This window comes from Ptiloglossa arizonensis, chromosome 9 (genome assembly GCF_051014685.1).
Source record: "Ptiloglossa arizonensis isolate GNS036 chromosome 9, iyPtiAriz1_principal, whole genome shotgun sequence".
Classification (NCBI taxonomy): Eukaryota; Metazoa; Arthropoda; class Insecta; order Hymenoptera; family Colletidae; genus Ptiloglossa; species Ptiloglossa arizonensis.
In genome coordinates this window covers 5,327,682-5,347,454 of record NC_135056.1, presented here as the reverse complement: position 1 = coordinate 5,347,454, position 19,773 = coordinate 5,327,682, and the positions used below count along the sequence as shown (strand labels likewise).

At 36.0% G+C, this 19,773-nt stretch overlaps 1 protein-coding gene across 2 annotated transcripts in view; it reads right to left on the bottom strand.

Moving 5' to 3' along the window:
• LOC143151337 (uncharacterized) overlaps positions 1 to 19,773 on the bottom strand; it is a 658,936-nt gene that overhangs the window by 427,731 nt on the left and 211,432 nt on the right. The gene's annotated exons all lie outside the window — the stretch shown is intronic.

The window sequence follows — 19,773 nt, the reverse complement described above, 5'->3', positions numbered from 1 at the left end:
CATTATAGGTAAAAGTTACTTCCCCCGTGCATGGTATACGGTTAAAGAGTCGCGCTGCAACAGCAATGTGGGACACGCTTTAACGCGTTCTTTTATTATCGCTATACAACGTATCGCTGTACGTGTTCCCTAAAGTTCACGGAAATGGCTGGAATAGTTCGATACGCAGACATCGGAAGGGAATAACCGGTAGACCATGAGAGAACGTGTAGGGGCTCTCGATTTAATCGCGAGAGACACATATTGGTAGGGATGGGATCAAGTTCAATATGTACTCAGGAATCCGAGTCAGTTTCAATACCCAAGTTTCACTTCGTGGGGTACGAATTCTACTTGTAAGAAATAACATTTCGTTCGTTCTATTAGATCGTTACGTAAACAGGAACCGTACGTACAATTTGATATTTAAATATTATATAGATAATCAATTGCTACGAATAAACTTCGAATGTTCGGGTATCTCTACATTATTATTCAAATATGAAAACATTCGCGTATAACGCGGAATATCGGTGGTGTATTTAAATGATTAAATATACCACCATTTTGTCGTTATCACGGTGAACGAATGCGATATAAATTCTTCCCACGAGCATTTTTCCACGGTTTCGAAGCACACTGATATTTGGTTTTTACACGAAAATACATATTGTTTCTCGTTTCTCGTACCGGATGTCGAAGTGCACTCTGTTCGCTGTGCACTGTATCCGAATTGTGACTTTCGAACGACTTTGAACTCCAAAAATGTGAGCAAACTTCGAAACATCGTTAGAGAAACATATCAGTTTATTGTCTCGGATAATAAACGTTACGCGGTTATTTTTTTTTGTTGCAAATTGTTACTTTGTAATTAAATTATGCAAGCAAGGTATCTTATTTGATTCGAAAAATGGTGAAAACGAAAATGATTTTGAGGAAGGTAAAATTTCTGGTAAGGTATTCGTAATAGTTTCGAATCCATTCGATTGAGATTCAAATGTGGAAGCACTGCTTTTGTTTTACGAGATACGTATAGGAGATCCGAATCTAGTTACAGTTCGCAAACTTACTTGCTCGGTACTCGAATCCATCGCTACATATTGATCATCGTGAGATACATTCGTATCGGGACCAAGGAAATTTTCGTGGTTGAGCTCCGTTGAAATTAAAAGTGAAAATTAACATAATCACGTCAGGTTGATAGAATATCGGGCGTGTCGTAATGCTTCGAGTTTACGAAACAGCTTTTTATGCGAACAAAAGTGAACTATTTATATTTGACACGAGTCTCGTCAATATTCCTCTCGTACGTTCCAATTAAAATACTCGATACATTCACGTGACCAGTGTTACCACGGTTATCGCTCGCGCTATTATTATTACTTCTTTGTATTGACTTTCAGTTTTTTTTTTTTTTTTTTTTTTTTTTTTTTGCCCGGCAGAATTGATAGCAAACAACAATGGGACAAATAGAAAATATTTGTTACATGATTTTGGGCAAATATTGACGCGGGGATTGGTTAACGAATATTTCAAGGGAGACAAGAAAAGCTCCCATCTGATACCATTCGCCCTTTTATACGACAAATAAGTTTGTTAGTCAATATTATCTTTAAAGGATTCCGTTATCTTGTGTAAAGACAACAAAAGCTTTTGAACGTTTGTCCCGCAACAACAATGCAATGCATCTATACTTTTGGAAATAGAATATCGACATCGAGAGGAAAAAAATTCCACGATCAGGCAACGTATTCGCCCACTAAAAGAGAATGATTCCTTTTAAGGTACGTATTCGTTGTTATTTAAGTTTCTATTATTTTTTACAAATTAATTTCTCGATCGAAAGAATAATCCTGGAAACGTTTCTATTTGCTCGTTTCAGTTCGACGAAACGGCAGGAAATAAACCAAATTTGTCTCGATAAATACGTAATTTTTTAATCTAGCGAGATCTACCGGGAAACCGAATTGTAGGCAAAAATCGATTTTCCGATTTTGAAAAATCTGCCGGCGAATTGTACGAATTGTCATCAGCGGTTAGGTTTCCGATCGCAACTCGTCGAAATCCTGTACGCGGAACAGTCGATTACAAAAGGATGCAAATGATATTTGTATTTGATCCTTTCGATACCACGTAAGCCTGGGGAGATTTGTTTTCCAATGAATTGTAATGGCTTCTTTTAAAGCGCGCTTGATTCCGTTAACCTCCGAATCGCGAGACCGAGCAATGGTCATTTACTGGACAAACCGCGAAGTCCTTGAAATAACCATGATACTCGAAACCACGAAAGCCGCCTCTTCGTGTCGTATACTTTTTGGAAACATATCATCCGGACGTAAACCCCAACGTTTGTTACTTTTTACTACTTTTCGAGATTGATCTTCGAGAGCCTGTATAAAACCCAATTCTGCGTTTTACGAGTTAATTCAACATCGCGCAGGTATTTGTTCGCTCGCGGGAATTAATGCGATGAAAACAAACGAAACTTTTTAATCCGAAATTATATATATCTCGATGAAATTCTTAACTCGGTGAATATGGATTTAGAAAGCTTTTACTCGTAACTAGATTCGAAAAGCACGTACGAAACTTATAATTTTTGCGTCAACGTTTGTACGAAATTCGATCGAAGAATAATATATATTTCTTTCTTTAATTGTACGAAAATCAGTAGGAATTATTACATGTCGATGTTGAATTTAAAGAATGGTTTCATAAGAGTTTCAAGTGTTACTCGTGAAAACGTGGCGTAATAATTTTCGTGGTATTAGCTTGAACGATGTGTCACGATAAAACTAATTTTTGACCAACAAATTTCATTATTCGTTAAATAATTAATGACGTGCATTAATTAAAGGCGTGTATTCGGAGCTTTATTTATCCCATATTGCAAATTTATATACGAGCATCGATGTGTTCGCGCATTATTTCAAATTTTCTATACAGACAATTTCGAAGCTACAGAAGCGTGAAAATTATTAGCCTCGATGCGATATTTTCACGTTTTTGCTAGTTTATCCCAGAAATATGAGGGAGTTACGGTTAAGGTTACCGTTCTCGTGTATTAATTTGTAATTCGATAGTTTCGCGACGCGAGAGATTAGTATTGATCGCGATTGTTCGTTATATTTCTCTTTGGTACACGATTTTATTTCCAAAAGTTAACGTAATCAACATTGAACGGTCTACGGTGAATGATCATATTATTCGAAACACTTTGAAGCTACTACTAATTCAAAGTTTGGTTAAAAACCGAATTGAAGATGTATTTAATTCGTAGCAACATTTTACAACTATTTTAAAGCTTTCACAATAAAAAAAAATATATATGCCAATATTTGATCGCGCCACTTTTTCATGTATAATTACCTAAACACGTCTCTCCATGCTTTTCATATTTTTTCGATAGTTTTTTTATACAATATTTCTTAGTCCTGATACCATAAGGACATAATTTTCTCAATCGATTGATATTTATTGCATATGGATGCAAAGGGTGGTGTGATAAAATATTCATATATTTCTTTTATTATACAAAATTTTAAAATAACAGTAAGACATTATCTCGAATATGACAATACATTTCTTTAAAATCCAAAACATCGTTTCAAGAGTATTTTCAATCCCATTCTTAACCAAACTTCGAATAAGTACTAGTTGTAAAGTGTTCTTGATAATTTGATCACCCATTGTACATGTGTTTCTGGGTGGAAAAAAAAATTGAAAAAAAAGGGAAAGTTTACTCGATCCGTAAATAAGTTGATGCAAAATATAATATATGTGCAGATATTTAGACTAGAAAAAGAACTCGTACGGTTTAATTACGTTGAAATAGTTCGTGCAAATAGTAGGTTATTTAATAAGTCTTGTTGTTCGATAAAATTTATTGACCAGTACTACATTGAACAATACTATATTGAACAGTACTATATTGAACAGTACTACATTGAACAGTACTATATTGAATAGTACTATATTGAACAGTACTACATTGAACAGTACTACATTGAACAGTACTACAAGAAAGCATACTGGGTTGTTGAATAAATTTGGTTGTTTCTTCCATTCTAAACAAAAAATTCTATGACACTTGAACTTTGAACAATTCGTAAATATACGAACGAGTCGACGGATTTATACGAAATTTCACATTTTTATCGGCTCGCCGTACTGTGTTCATTGAACAGTACTACATTGAACAGTACTACATTGATCAGTACTACATTGAACAGTACTACATTGAACAGTACTACATTGAACAGTATTACATTGAACAGTATTACATTGAACAGTACTACAGTGAACAGTACTACATTGAACAGTACTACATTGAACAGTACTACACTGAACAGTATTACAATGAACAGTATTACATTGAACAGTACTACATTGAACGGTACTACATTGAACAGTACTACATTGAACAGTACTACATTGAACAGTACTATATTGAACAGTACTGTTGAATAAGTTTCATCGACCGACAAAACTTATCGAACAACCTAGTAAATGTGAAATTCGTAAATTTCGAATAAAATTGTTCGTTCGTTGTTCCATATTTGTTATTTAACCTCCGTCACAAATCGATCGATAACGAAAAACTAAGTGACTCGTTGTTACACGAAAATTCCTTCAATCGAACAGTCCCTTTATTACGATCGGCCAATGAAGGTGTACACGTACCACTGTACCTTCAAAGAGCAATCTCGCCGCGAAAAGTTTAAAATAACGCGTTATTTTCGCGAGAAACAAACCCGCGTCGCTTATCCGTTTACAGCTCCAGTAACCAGCACTACCTCTACTTTCGTGCACGCTCTAATTAATATCGTCCACAATTTGTCCACGTTCACTCACGTTCCCCGGTCACCGAGTTTACGAGACTCTCGATCGTCATCGAAACACGAAGAAACGGTATCGTTCGCATTTACCGGAGGAACCATAAAATCCAGCCGCACAGAAACTCGTAAAAACCGGTGTGTTAATCCGAGGAGGAGAGGGGGGACGCTTAAAAAAAAAAAAAAAGAAAAAAGAAGCACACACGTGCACACCTAACCCAGACCCGCGGGCGAATAAATCGTGAAGGAAGTTCGAATCGTGATAAAGTCGAAACGAGGGCGATTCGGTTTTGCAAATGAAATTCCCCCATCGCGCGGCAAGCCGATAAAAATGTCGGGACTTTGAAATTTCTCGTGCGTGTCTCGCGTCTCGGTTTTTCATCTCTGTTTCACTGTGTTCGGTGACGGGACCCCGCGCCACGGTTTTTCTTCTCTGTCTGTTGCCCCCAGCGGCGGGACCCCGGCGCGTTCGCGGCCGTAAGAACGGCAAACAAAGGCGAACCGTAAAACTCCATGCACGAATAGCTCGTTCCCGCTTCCCAATCTATGTCAGATCTTGAAAGAGGGAACCACCGCGAGCGGCGGAAGTGACGTCAGGGATCAGCCGCGGTGGCTGGGCTCGGGAAACGGGCGTGGAGCATGGACACGCACACAATCCCATCTAGGCCGTGCAGTTTGTCCCTTGGGGGAGAAGTGGCTGAAGCCTTTGCTTAACGATATACGGGTTGGTGTTTACCAGCCCCGATGTATTTACGGTAGGATTTCGAGCGGGGGTGTTAGCCAGCAGGAACGGGGAACGTCTTTTTCTTCTTTCTTCACGTGGACGCATTGATTCCCGCTACATCCGCAGCGTGCGAAACTCTTCGACCCCTGTTTCTGGGATTAAACGATCGAGACACTACGTTGTAGTCGTTACTTTGCAAGACACGATATGGATGAATTAATATTTACCATTTACGGATAATATTTAGAAATTATGCTGTCTGTGCGTAAATGTATTGTGTACAAGAAAGAGTACTGGGTTGTTGAATAAGTTTTGTTGTTTCTTCCATTCTAAACAAAAAATACTATGAGCAATTGTAATGTTCAAACTTGAACTTTGAACAATTGTAAATATACGAACGAGTCGAGGGATTTACACGAAATAATATTTACAAATTATACTGTCTGTGTGCAAATGCATAGTATACAAGAAAGAGTACTGGGTTGTTGAATAAGTTTTGTTGTTTCTTCCATTCTAAACAAAAAATATTATGAGCGATTGTAATGTTCAAACTTGAACTTTGAACAATTGTAAATATACGAACGAGTCGAGGGATTTATACGAAATAATATTTACAGATTATACTGTCTGTGTGCAAATGCATAGTATACAAGAAAGAGTACTTGGTTGTTGAATAAGTTTTGTTGTTTCTTCCATTGTAAAAACATACTATGAACAATTGTAATGTTCAAACTTGACCTTTGAACAATTGTAAATATACGAACGAGTCGAGGGATTTACACGAAATAATATTTACAAATTATACTGTCTGTGTGCAAATGCATAGTATACAAGAAAGAGTACTTGGTTGTTGAATAAGTTTTGTTGTTTCTTCCATTGTAAAAAAATACTATGAACAATTGTAATGTTCAAACTTGACCTTTGAACAATTGTAAATATACAAACGAGTCGAGGGATTTATACGAAATAATATTTACAAATTATACTGTCTGTGTGCAAATGTATAGTATACAAGAAAGAGTACTGGGTTGTTGAATAAGTTTTGTTGTTTCTTCCATTCTAAACAAAAAATACTATGAACAATTGTAATGTTCAAACTTGAACTTTGAACAATTGTAAATATACGAACGAGTCGAGGGATTTACACGAAATAATATTTACAAATTATACTGTCTGTGTGCAAATGCATAGTATACAAGAAAGAGTACTTGGTTGTTGAATAAGTTTTGTTGTTTCTTCCATTGTAAAAAAATACTATGAACAATTGTAATGTTCAAACTTGACCTTTGAACAATTGTAAATATACGAACGAGTCGAGGGATTTATACGAAATAATATTTACAGATTATACTGTCTGTGTGCAAATGCATAGTATACAAGAAAGAGTACTTGGTTGTTGAATAAGTTTTGTTGTTTCTTCCATTGTAAAAAAATACTATGAGCAATTGTAATGTTCAAACTTGAACTTTGAACAATTGTAAATATACGAACGAGTCGAGGGATTTATATAAAATTTTACACGTGTTTATCAAACGGTAGTAATATCTTTAGAAAAATAAAACGACGAAATTAATTGCTCCATTCCTTATCAAACGACAAAACTTATCGAGCAACCTATTAAATGGAATTAAAATAAACTCGATATCTGTATAAATTTATTGTGTTTTTATCGCTAGAAGGAGCAATAAAATTTGACGAATAAATTGAATTCCTTGTTCAACATGCTTTAACCTTTTTTCAATTTCTATGGTTTATTTATTTCGTTTAGTTCGGACGAGTTATATTTATCCGGAATAAGAATGGATTCTATTCTTTTGTGTGGAACGACTAGATAAAAAGTTATCGTGTGAAACGTTTTCGTGAATGCGAAAATCAATTAAATATATTGGGTTGTTCGGAAAGTCATTTAGTTCTCCAAAATGAAGAATATATAATTTAATAAAATGTTTATACACTCTAAAACAATCTGGTTTCATTTTCATCAAAAAATGACTTCCCGAGTCATTAGTTTTCCAAAATGGAGAATATATAATTTAATAAAATGTTTATACACTTTAAAACAGTCGTGTTTCATTTTCACCAAAAAATGACTTTCCGAACAACCCAATAGCTCCGTTTCTTATCGAATAACAAAACTTATTGAGCAACTTGTTAGTTAACAGTATTGATATAAAGGTGTTTGCCTGCTCGTTCTTGTGCTTTCTTAGTCGATCTTACTTTTTGTATCGAATCTAAAGAGTGACTGATCGCACCTCTGAGAATACAGTGATAGTCTTCTAGAGTATTTGGAGATGCTTTCTAGAGTTGGAGTGGTAATAATTTAGTTACCAATATCGCAACTGTAACTATAGTCTAAAAGACGAGATACCAATGTTTACATTAACGTCTGCGTGATCAGTGAAATGATCTGTATTGGTCTATTTTCTTGGACTCCAGGAACGACTCTCGCACAATTGTAGAGGTATTTTTCTCTGGTCAGAATAAACTGAACAGTTCGAAAGAACTTTGGGAATTCGCACTGCGTGTCTTTTTTCGAATCGCTTCGATCAATTCGAACCGTTCGATTGCCCTCAAGTTGCTCGGTTTATTCGAAAGGTTCAATCTTTTTTAAGCAAAACGTACATTATTCCGTTGATAGTGGCAATCGTAGTAGTAGTAGTAGTTTAAACAATGATTTAAGAGGACATACATTGAAACATGAAAGTATTCTACGTGGTTGCAAATGATTTGTAAGAGGCAGAAAGAAATGCAAGGTTCAGAAATTGATTGTTAAAATTCATTCCTGTGCCAGCTGTGGCGAATTGTTTCGAATGATTTGTATATCAAAGAAGAAAGCGGGTGGAAAATGAGAAACAGATTATTGAAATTTATGTTTGCGTTAGCTACGGTGAGTGGTTTCAAATGGTTTGTATATTGCAGAAGAAAGTGCAAGAAAGCTAGGAAACAGTTTATAAAAATTTATTTTTGCATTAGTAGTGACGAATGGTTTTAAATAATTTAGATATTGCAAAAGAAAGTGTTACGAAGCTGAGAAGTGGATTATTAAAATTTATGTTTGCGTTAGCTGCGGTAAGTGGTTTCGAATGATTTGTACATTGCAGAAGGAAGTGCAAGGTAGCTGAGGAACAATTTATAGAAATTTATTTTTGCATTAATAGTGACGAATGGTTTTAAATAATTTAGATATTGCAAAACAAAGTGTTACGAAGCTGAAAAATAAATTATTAAAATTCATATTTAAAGGTACTTGGAACTGAGTATCGTGTACTATATGTCTTCAATTTGAATAAATAAGGATTAAATTAAAGTCGATCTTGCGCGTGAAACAATATTTAGATATGTACAGGGTGGGCCAGTACTTCTGATCACCTTGAATATCATTGTTATTTTTAGTGAAACGTTATTAGAGATTTTCGAAGTGGTATGACATTGATACAACATAGAAATCATCGAATTGCTAAAATCTGTAGACTTATGACAAGTGGTGATTTCAAGGTTTATTGTAGAAGATGTTGCAATTAGTCTTTGTGTCGTATCAAATACTTACTAACAATATTCATTAACGTTTTCCAGAGAAAATGTTATATCGATGTAAACGAACATCACATCAAATATCTCTTATAACGTAATTCTCATTGTTTCGGTCTATTGTCAATTATTGAATGACGTTGTATAAGAGGTCACTGAAACGTTATTTTCGTTATTTTACCAAAAATAGAAAAAGTATAGCATGTTGCTTAAAAAAATTGAAATGACCTCGAAATCTCCAAAGGCCTTGTTATGTAAGTCAAAAACCAACAAAAATTGGTCAGTAATAACGTGGTTGAAAACGAGTCAATTGCTTGAAAAATATTTAGAGTTATGTTGATATCGGTAAGAGAGAATACGAATAAAATGTGAAGGAGAAAAAATCAACATCGTTTACAATTCTCTTAAAAAGAAATCGACAAGGTTAAAAGCAGATAAAAATAAAGGAAACCACATTATATTTTATTTAGAGGTACTTATCGTACTTAAATATATTTTACTTAGAAGGAGCATCTGCGAAGTGCATTTCTCTTTACTTGGCCAATTTAGATGAAACTTCGCAGGTTTATAGAGCGGCCAAAAAGGAGGGATGTGTATTTTCTTTTACTCGCGGTAAGTCAAGTTTAAGGGATGAAACTACCCTGTAAAGTTCTACCCTCTAACGTTATTTTGAAAACTATTTGAGATACATGGAAGTTTTTTAAACAAATTCTTTTTCGTTCTGAACGGAAAATGATATACCGTATCAAGCAGTGAAAAAAATACATACAAAGCTAAGAAAAATCACTTTCACCATCTATATCCTCAAAGTATTTGCAAATACGATTAGCGAATATATAGTAAAGATGTAATGAATTAATTTTATTTCGAATTCACAATTAACTGCAGGTTCATTTTATATACATATCAACTGATAAAAATATAAAGTAATTGCAGAAATCTCGTTTAAACGATTGATACAATACAATATTATGATATAATATTTATGATCGATGGTTTGACTTCGTTATCAATTATTTTCTTTTTTACCGATGCGTGCACGTTATTTCCCACCCAAAATTATATTGTATAGAATTTGTGCGATAGACTTTCTTTTATTTTCGATAGGCTTGAAATTAAGATTAAGAGCTGACATTTTAAAGGATAATTATATAAAATACATGCTCCTTGTTTTTCATCATACCATAATAAAATCTTGAAAAATTTCATCAAAATCGGAGAGGAACGCTTCGCGAATATTGCTTGTTAGTATCTTAGTTTCGTACAGTAATATAATAATTAAATATCAATAGTCTGAACAGAATCTCGTACTTCCACCTTTTTCGTTCGTAGCGAAAACACTCGCTGAATATCAAAATCACTAGATACTGTATTAACGTTTAACGACCAACCAAAAACAAAATTTTTATCACCGGATATAATGTGAGTACCGAACTTCCGAAATGGATAAAACTTTATTCGATCGTAACCAAAGTACAGCGATTTATTCGCGACGTTTATTCAATTGGACGATTAAATTTCGATTTGTTCGTTGTAAAATATTTTATTCTCTAACCACTCGTACACTGATTCCCATTTCTCGTACAACGGACAAATAGTCGTCTATCTTTCGTTCGTTGTTCGAAATTTTTACCCCGTAAAACATTGTACCCATTTCTAAGCGCAGAAATGTTTATTTTACCAAACCGTGGGTAATTTTTCGAAAGTCCGTTTCTTCGCGTTTATAACAAGAATCTTATGAATATCCATCGTTTCGAGAATTCGATATTTCGATATTGCGTAGATAAATCATTGCAGTTGTTTGATAAATTGTCAGGAAACTAATTCGGCAACGCAATTCAAGCCGCTGGGAAAGTTTTCGCATTGTGCAACCTGCACAAAGACCGATCGTTCGCACACGCCCGCCAAGTACGAGTAATTTTCAATCACGGTGTTAATCGAAGGAAAAAATCTCGAACGTGTATTTATGGTGCGCACGGTAATTGTTATACGGCGAATCTTTGGGAATTGATTCGGCGAGTCTCCGTCGTTTTTGGGTACATCTGTCTCCGTAGAGCTGGCCTACTTCTGTCACGCACGGGAATATCGAAATTGGGGACAATCTCGATCAACTAGAGACATTTGGCAACCGTGATTACTATCCTGATGAGGAAGATATTAGGAGGCTATAATTACAAATACGCGATAACCCTCGCTCCTGGAGAGGTAATGATCGATTCTGACCCCATGATTAATGGACGTCGAGGACACGATAAGGGTAAATACGAATTGCACCGCTACTTTCCAATCTATCGTGCCCCACCGAGGTGTAATTACGTTCTTTGTATTTACCGAAACATTACCATAATTGATATTCGACTTTGGCCTTATTTAACACTCCGATACGTTTCGTGACGTATTGCCGCGGCTGTACACGACGACAGATCGAACCGTTTCGATTACATACGATTCTATCCGATCGAAGTCAAATAGGCGAAAGTTCGATGTCAAAATAGCGGAAAATCGATCGGCGGTTTACTGTCGACCGTCGCCGAGATGGGCGTGTATCGATAGAAACGATAACAATCTGCATGACACAGCTCGTTAAAGCAACGATCCGATCTACCGTTACAGCATTTGCCGCAACGTTAGTATTTAAAACAACTTTGACCGATTGTTTCTCCATAACTGTTAATCGAGCGATATTATATCTATGGAATATACAGAGTGAATCATAAAAAAAAAACGGAATACTTGAGTATTTACTTCGATTCGTTACGAATCAGATGCGATCGAGGCAGATTTTTGGTTCGATGCAATGTAATAATAATTGCATTTTTTTTTAATCGTAAAATTCACTTCTCACAGCCATATACCGAAATTAAAGTTTCGAGAAAATTGCAAACGAAAGTAATGATAAGTAATATAAATATTGAAATAGTCACTGTACGTGTGACACAAATATGGAACGAGTGGTTTGAATCAGAATATTTCCAAAATCGAAATACCGCGTGTATATTTTTCCAAATGTAGGTTTCGTTCTGAAAATTTTTAGTTAATCTTGAAATTTCGATAACTGGATAAAAAATAGTCGTTTTTATCGTATCGTGCAGGGTGTTGCTGCGTTTCTTTCTGGTTATAAACGTTTGTTTGCGCTTTGTACGAAAATAATATACATTCGTGATGAGATTCATCAAACTTTTATCGAATTAAGTAAGGTTTCCACGCACGTTCAATATCGATTTTCCCTGGAAACAAAGGCTGCGAAACAAAATTTTATTGCGGAATTTCGACGCGTTTCTGTACGAAGACATTTCGTTGTGTGTGTATCTACGAATCGTACATTTTCTCTCGTATTATCGTAAAAGTACCGCATACCTTAGATTCCAGAACCAAGTGACGCACCCTGTATGTTGCAGAAATCATAATAAATACTGTGCGCGTATGATCGTCATGCGGTCAATACGCGTGCACGTGTCGCGAGTATCAATACAGTCTGTGCAATGCACACTGAGAGAAGAATTGCATAAACGGCGAGCGGTCATGCGGCGGTTTATTAAAAGTCGTTGACGAAGCCTGTTAAAAGCTTGAAAATTAGTTTCAGCGAGGCACCGGCCAAGATTTCCATACGAAATATAAATTTTCCGCGTTTAAACAGAAGTACCCGGGTTATTTCGAAAAAGGGCGGTTAATTTTACATTAAACGAAGTCAGATGGAATTAATCAACGTTTAAAGAGATTACAGGTCACTTTTAATCGAAAATTATACACATTCGCGGTGAATGTGTATAAATTACATAAAACTGGAAATTTAATACGCAATTAATCTCGCCGTTAAACATCTTCGTTGTATTTTATTTTTCCTCGGGAACATATTTAGCGCGCAGTGTTTATACCACGTAAAATGTATCGCTCGGGAAAGTATCTTATTTACGAAGATGAACGTTTTACGAAAATTATCGGAGATTCTAAAACTAAAAATCTCCATTAACAGCGAAGCTACGTTTTCGAGCGCGGGCTCTGTATAATACGAAATTTGCAAATTAAAAGCATGCAAATCCCTTGCGATAATGCGATACTTATTCAAATTGTTGTTATATATTATGACCATGTTGATGGCTATTTTCATGGTAATTTTTTTTCACGCAAGTACAATAGTATTACACTGTTTTACGGTTATCGATAAATCCCCCTTCCGCATCTGCCCACTCTGATTCAGAGACGGATATAATAAATCATGTCAAACACGCACATGCGGGCACGCACGTGAGCGCCCTAAATTAGAAAATGCTAAATCTCTCCCAAATTATCGTACACGCCATTTATGAAAACGCACTCCTAAATCGAACCGAGTCTTTTACGTTAGACAGGAGTTTCACTCAAATCTAGACATTGCACGATAGGGAGACATTATACAGGGTGAGTCAGAATTGTAGATTTAAAGTCTCAATCGATAAATGGGACTCGTAAACACAAACGAAAATGTCTGTGTAAACCTAGATCGATAAATTAGTAATTTTCACGATGCTCAATTCTTTATTTTGCGTAAACCCAGGTCCATAAATTAGTAATTTTCACGATATTCAATTTTGCATTTTGTGTAAACCTCGGTCCATAAATTAGTCATTTTCACGATACTCGATTTTTCATTTTGTACTGAAATAACGTTTCAATGTTTTTTCATTCAATTATTATGCACGCTTCGATTATACGATACGTAGAAGTTATCCAAAATAAATTATCGATACTCTAGAGAGTCATTGCACGGCGCGTATAATGGTACGAGAAATTTAGATTCGAAAACGAAACGCTGAATATTTTGAAAATGATTCATTCCCAGATCTTTATCCGTACGTTTATTTTTGCGAACTCCGTTAGCTAGTTAACACGTTCCTGTAGTTTTAATACAGCCTGTATACTATATGCCATTGTTACTCGACTACCATACACAATGACTAATTAATATCTTAAAGATCATTGTTCTTAACGATACGATAGTGTACGAAAAAGAAAGTCGTTGCTTACTCTTTAAGATACTTTCAATTATCGAAACACTTATGAAACGAAACGATGTGCACTGTTTACTTACGCGTTGTTACGAATCATGAAAATAAATGAAAAAGCAAATTTTAAACCGTAATAAGTTGCTCGATAAGTTATTTAGCTATTAGATTCGTCGTTTTATTTTTCTAAAGATGAACATGTGTGAAGATTCGTGTAAATTTGTCGACTCGTTCGTATATTTACTGTTGTTCACAGTTGAAATGTCATAGTACTTTTATACAATGAAAAAGAAAAACGACAAAACTTATTGAACAACCTAGTATACAATTTCGAGATTTACAGTTGTTCACAGTTGAAGTGTCATAGTACTTTTATACAATGAAAAAAAAACGACAAAACTTATTGAACAACCTAGTATACAATTTCAAGATTTACAGTTGTTCACAGTTAAAGTGTCATAGTATTTTTATACAATGGAAAAGAAAACGACAAAACTTATTGAATAACCTAGTATACAATTTCGAGATTTGCAAGTCGAACGAGAAGAAACGATTGAGAAGAATCGGAGAAAGAAGAGTAGCTCCATCGAAACATGTCTTTCGTTTTCGATGATATACGAAATAATTTTCGAACATAATATGCCAACAATTTCTTAGCTCCCTTTTACATCGCAAAATTGTTGCTTGGTGTATCTCTTGGTGTCACGGGGACACTGTGGTAAACTTGACTTCCCATGCGACCTCGTACATCAAGCGAACATATGTACGTACTCGCCCTCAAGGAAGCCATAACGCCTAATAGAAAACAGATGTATCAGCGGCCGTACAGGAGCAATAATATTCACGACGTCCAGATACACTGGAACACGGGGGCCCGGTTTCATCGTGCACCGCGTCTCCGTGTTGTCAAATTCGTTTTCGTCGACGACCACGCCGTTACGTTGATAAAGACATATCGTTCCACTTAAAAAGAAAAATATTGCTGACCTTGTGTAGGCGGCACCGTTCAAATATTAGACTCAGGGGAAAGGAATCCGTCGACGGTCTTGGTGAGCTCAATTGGCTAGAGCAGTCAGTCGTCCGGCAAACGAGAGATCCGAGTTAGGATCCCTGCTTACTGGACTGGCACGTTCGACTTAATCCCTTTGCGCTCTTAAAACTTGGAAAACGGTAGCCTTAAGATAAAAACTCTATTAACCATCATCGAATGTGGTGTTTCTCGGATAGTACTGTGCTTCAATCTATATTGGTGTTCTGGAGTGATATAACGATTGCTACGTTTGCAGATGTCCCGAGTGAAGCAATTAGGGCACACCGAGGCTTTCAGTTACTTTATTTTTTAACACGATAAATTAGGACCCTTTTAATTGCTCTCGGATAGTTCTTTATTTACCATATTGTGTTAATTTTGATTTTAACTTGTCTCGTATGTGGGGTGGGTCAAAGGAAGTGAGATGAAACGACGTAAACTGAACATTACAGCTTTGTTAAGGGGATCATGTAAAATATAAATGACATTCTTAAAGAAAACTAAAAATATAGAAAAATACTTGGAATAATAATTGAAAATAATATTTAAACTCCTGGTGTAACAGGAGTGCATAATCGATGAATGCATAATTTGCATTTAATGCCTGAATAAAATTTTCATCGTGTGTTTCTTGCAAAATTCTTATTTTCCAAATTAGCATTTACTTTTCACGTATTATAAAAAACGGGCATTCGGTAAGACTTTTTAATTTATAATTGATAATTTTTAAATACCGTATATACAATAAATACGGATCAGATTGTATTGTGTGACTATTAGTCCTGTAGCATCTCATAACGGTGGATTAGTATCTTCCTAATCTCAAATTTGTTCTTCTCGAGTAAATGAATAATAAAACAAAACCTACAGTACCCGATATTATTTTTACCAATAAAGACTCGATGGTAACAAAAAAGTTGAAATAGTTACGGTAAATCAAACTTTAAGTATAAAATTTATTTTTATTGTCAAAAATTACAGAATGTGGAACAAAAAAAAAAAAAAAAACACTCTAAAAAGTACACTACTTTCTTTTCAATAGTTTGGAACAGCAAATGTCAAATTTTACTGTCGAGACTTTAAACCCTGGTCTCTCCTAATATACATAAATATATCTCAAACAAAACATAGAAATGTCTTTTAAAATGGATAATTTGCATCAATGAAAAAAAGTCTATAGGTACACTTCGAAGAAAACCTATTTACTGGTCAAAGTAAACAAGAGAAAAATAACACAGAACAAAATTATGCGTATTTATTTATGTATTTATTACAAAGATTCGCGTCTTTAAGGACACATATGTACGTGTACGTTTAGCTTCTAAGTATTTTAAAATATTATAACAGGTAAGGAACTACTAAAATTACGAATAAATTTTTGTAATTACATTTCTCAACGAAAGAATACAACAACATCGTTGCAAATTTGATAGATATTACTGAATAATATCGGTTTAAATTTCTGTTCAATTCGAACAATAAACTTCGTGCTCGAAGAGGTTAAATACTTGGGAATGCATTTAAACAGAAGAATATCTTTAAAAAATCACGTAAAATTAAAGCGCATAGACAGTTAAGAAGCTGTACCGATTAAAATTACAAAATAAATTACTCGTTTGCAAAATCATAACCACTCGACTTATTCTCAGCACTTGAAATACTAAAATTCTACCCAGGTTTCAGTAAACACACTCTGATTCGTCTTTAACGCTTCTCGGTACGTTACAAACGGAACCATTTACCACGATTTAAGAATGCGCATAGTGGAGGTAGAAATTACCAACTAAATAGGTATAGCGAGCAACGTTACACTCGACTCGAGAACCACAAGAACCGCTTGCAGTAAACTTGTTGGATATGAGCAATCACAGCCACAGACTGAAAAACATAATCCACTCGACCTCCCTAAAAGATTCGCCAACAGAAACCGAGACTCTTAATGTATACTAATGTTCCACGTACTAAGCTATTCTATCAGAAAAGAAAGTTAGGTAGCCATTACTGAGATGACTATCGTTCAAGAGAGTTTTACCATTCATCATACTTACTCGTGATACTCGATGCAGTATCGACGGTAAATAACGAATGCAACAAAAAAGAATCAAGCATCGATATTCACCCATTTCGAAAATAACAATTCCCCACTTCGATATTGAATCGTACGCGGTACTCGCCTAATTTATGCGCGATTTGTCATTCTGTGTAAACACCGTGTCGTGCATATTCTGCAGAACTTCCTAAACCTTGCCCTAACCTATCATTCTCTTTTCTATTTCCAATATCCTTGAAACTAAATATATAATACTAGGTTGTTCGATAAGTTACGTCGTTCGATAAAACTTATTGAACAGTACGGTACTAGGTTGCTCGAATAAATTTTATCAGAACTTATCGAACAACCTATTATATCCTCAACACAGAATGTAGTTTTACATTCTGATATTCTCTGAGATAATTTTCTCCTATGTTTGGTTCGTGAAAATTAACAAGGCAGATGTAATTTTAAAAGCAATCTTCTAACGGTCAATTGTTACGTTCTAATATTTTCTATCGTGACTTCGTAGCTTTACCTTGAAGTTGGAATGTTCGTGTTTAGCCTAAGTCGCAATTCCTTGATCGCAAGCCGGGCACGTATAACGTAACGTCATCGGAATTTTTCCAGCGAGACTTCCGTAGAGTAACGTATTCTCCCCACTGCTGTTGGTACAAATTTTTTTTAAATACAAAAACTGCAACCACGTTCTGCACTCGAGTTCGTTCGAAGTTCAGTTTCGAAGAACGAAACGTTGCACGTTGAGATTACTGACCCCGGTCGAACAATTATTGTTACTACAAGGTGTAGTACGTCACTGATAAGCGAAACAACGCTGACAGGCAACCATTGAATTTTTCGACGTATGAAAAACCGAGAAGAATTAGATTCTTGCGTTCAAAGTTGAAACAAACTCATTCTCCAATCGATAGTATCCTGATCTAATCGGACGAGGAAAATGTCTCGCGTAAATTGAACATCTAAATTATTATCTCCGATAATTGCTTTTTACCACGGAGGTATCCGTTTTATCGTCGGTCGGATGCACGTTTTGAAATCATTTGAAACACTCGTCTTTCGCTACCTTCGACAACAACGGAAATAATTTAAATATTGTATTTAAACGAGACACTGTATTTTATTATTGCACTTTCGCCAACGTTTATACGAGGGACCTTTCCTTTGAACGAATTACGAGTAACGATAGCTGCAAAGGACCCACATAGATATGCCTTTACCGTTCGAAGTATACCGTGTTGCAAAGTTACGAGGCTTAGCTATTCCAGTTAGTGGCTCGCGGTGCCACACCATTGGTTCGTTCACGAAAACTCACCTACCCTAGTGGCTCTCGGTGTTAGCCATACATCCGTTCGTCCATGGACTTTCATTTTATCCAGTGCTCCAGGTGTTAACCAAGCAACGGCTAGTTCACAAAACTCTAATAATAAAAAGTCTCGGCTTTGTGTCCGCTCAGCCCCGGCTCGTAACCTAGCCAACAAGAGTATCAGCCTATAATCGGCCTTGCTCGACGCGAAATATTTCCACTTGTCTCGTCAGTTGGTTAATTTTCGTAGAACTGTGATCCCATAAGAATACAGTGAATCCAATGTTGTTTTTTCCATTCGTGTAAAACGTTGGGTTTTTCCAACAGAAATCGGCGAAACGGAGATTTTCGTGTATAATATTCCAATGTGGAAAATAGCGACTCGCATGTAACATTTTAAACGTTAAATGTCACAATCTTATGCTCGAATCTCGATTATTCGCGTTGAATGATTAAATCAGAATTATTAAACCTACATAAGTTTCTATTGTAATATATTACACCTAAATCAATTCTATTTGTATTAAAATTGAACAGGGGAAAGAAAACAAAATTTGATTCGCCACTTAACAATCTTGAAATTTTGACAATCCCGTTTGGAATTTCAACGTCGATCGCATCCACAAAAATGATATTACGCTGCGTTTAATCGAATATGACAAAGAAACCGTTAATTACAAAATACTGGCTCGGTGTACGTAGCTACTTCAATTATTCAAAAAACGTATATCTCTTCCAATCGTTTCGTCATTGTTCACCCGCAGCATGAATACCTGCCCGATTTACCGCGTTTGTTCTCCGATAAGATTTAATTATTTACCGATCGAAATGTCCAGTATTTATATTTTCCGTAATAGCCGACCGTAACACGCATCATAGAAAGGGAGAGGGTTTGTTTGGTACGTGCGAGGCAAATGGAACACCCCGTATATCACACAGGTGCGTATACCGATTGCTGGCGTACATTTCCGTCACGTGCGCGCACATTTCAGCCAGGAGCGTGCAAGCTAAGGTATCGCGATGATTATCAGCCGGGGTGGGTCCTGGCGGACAATAAAATCTATCACCTAATGGCACGGCGCGCCGCTTATCAACGCCGCGGAATTACCGGCGAGCACGCACTGACAGTGACAGTGGTTTGCGCGGGTTCTGCCCTTAATAATGGCCACTCTTCCAAATGACGACCGCCGCTGCCTTCGCTGGCATTAATTATAATTACGAGCATGAAAGCGTCACGTAATACACCGATAAAGTAATAAGCTCAAGAGCGGCTCGAACGCGGCGGAGTTTTCGTGTCCGCGCGCTACCACGGTCGCATGGAACGGAACTGTTATCATTA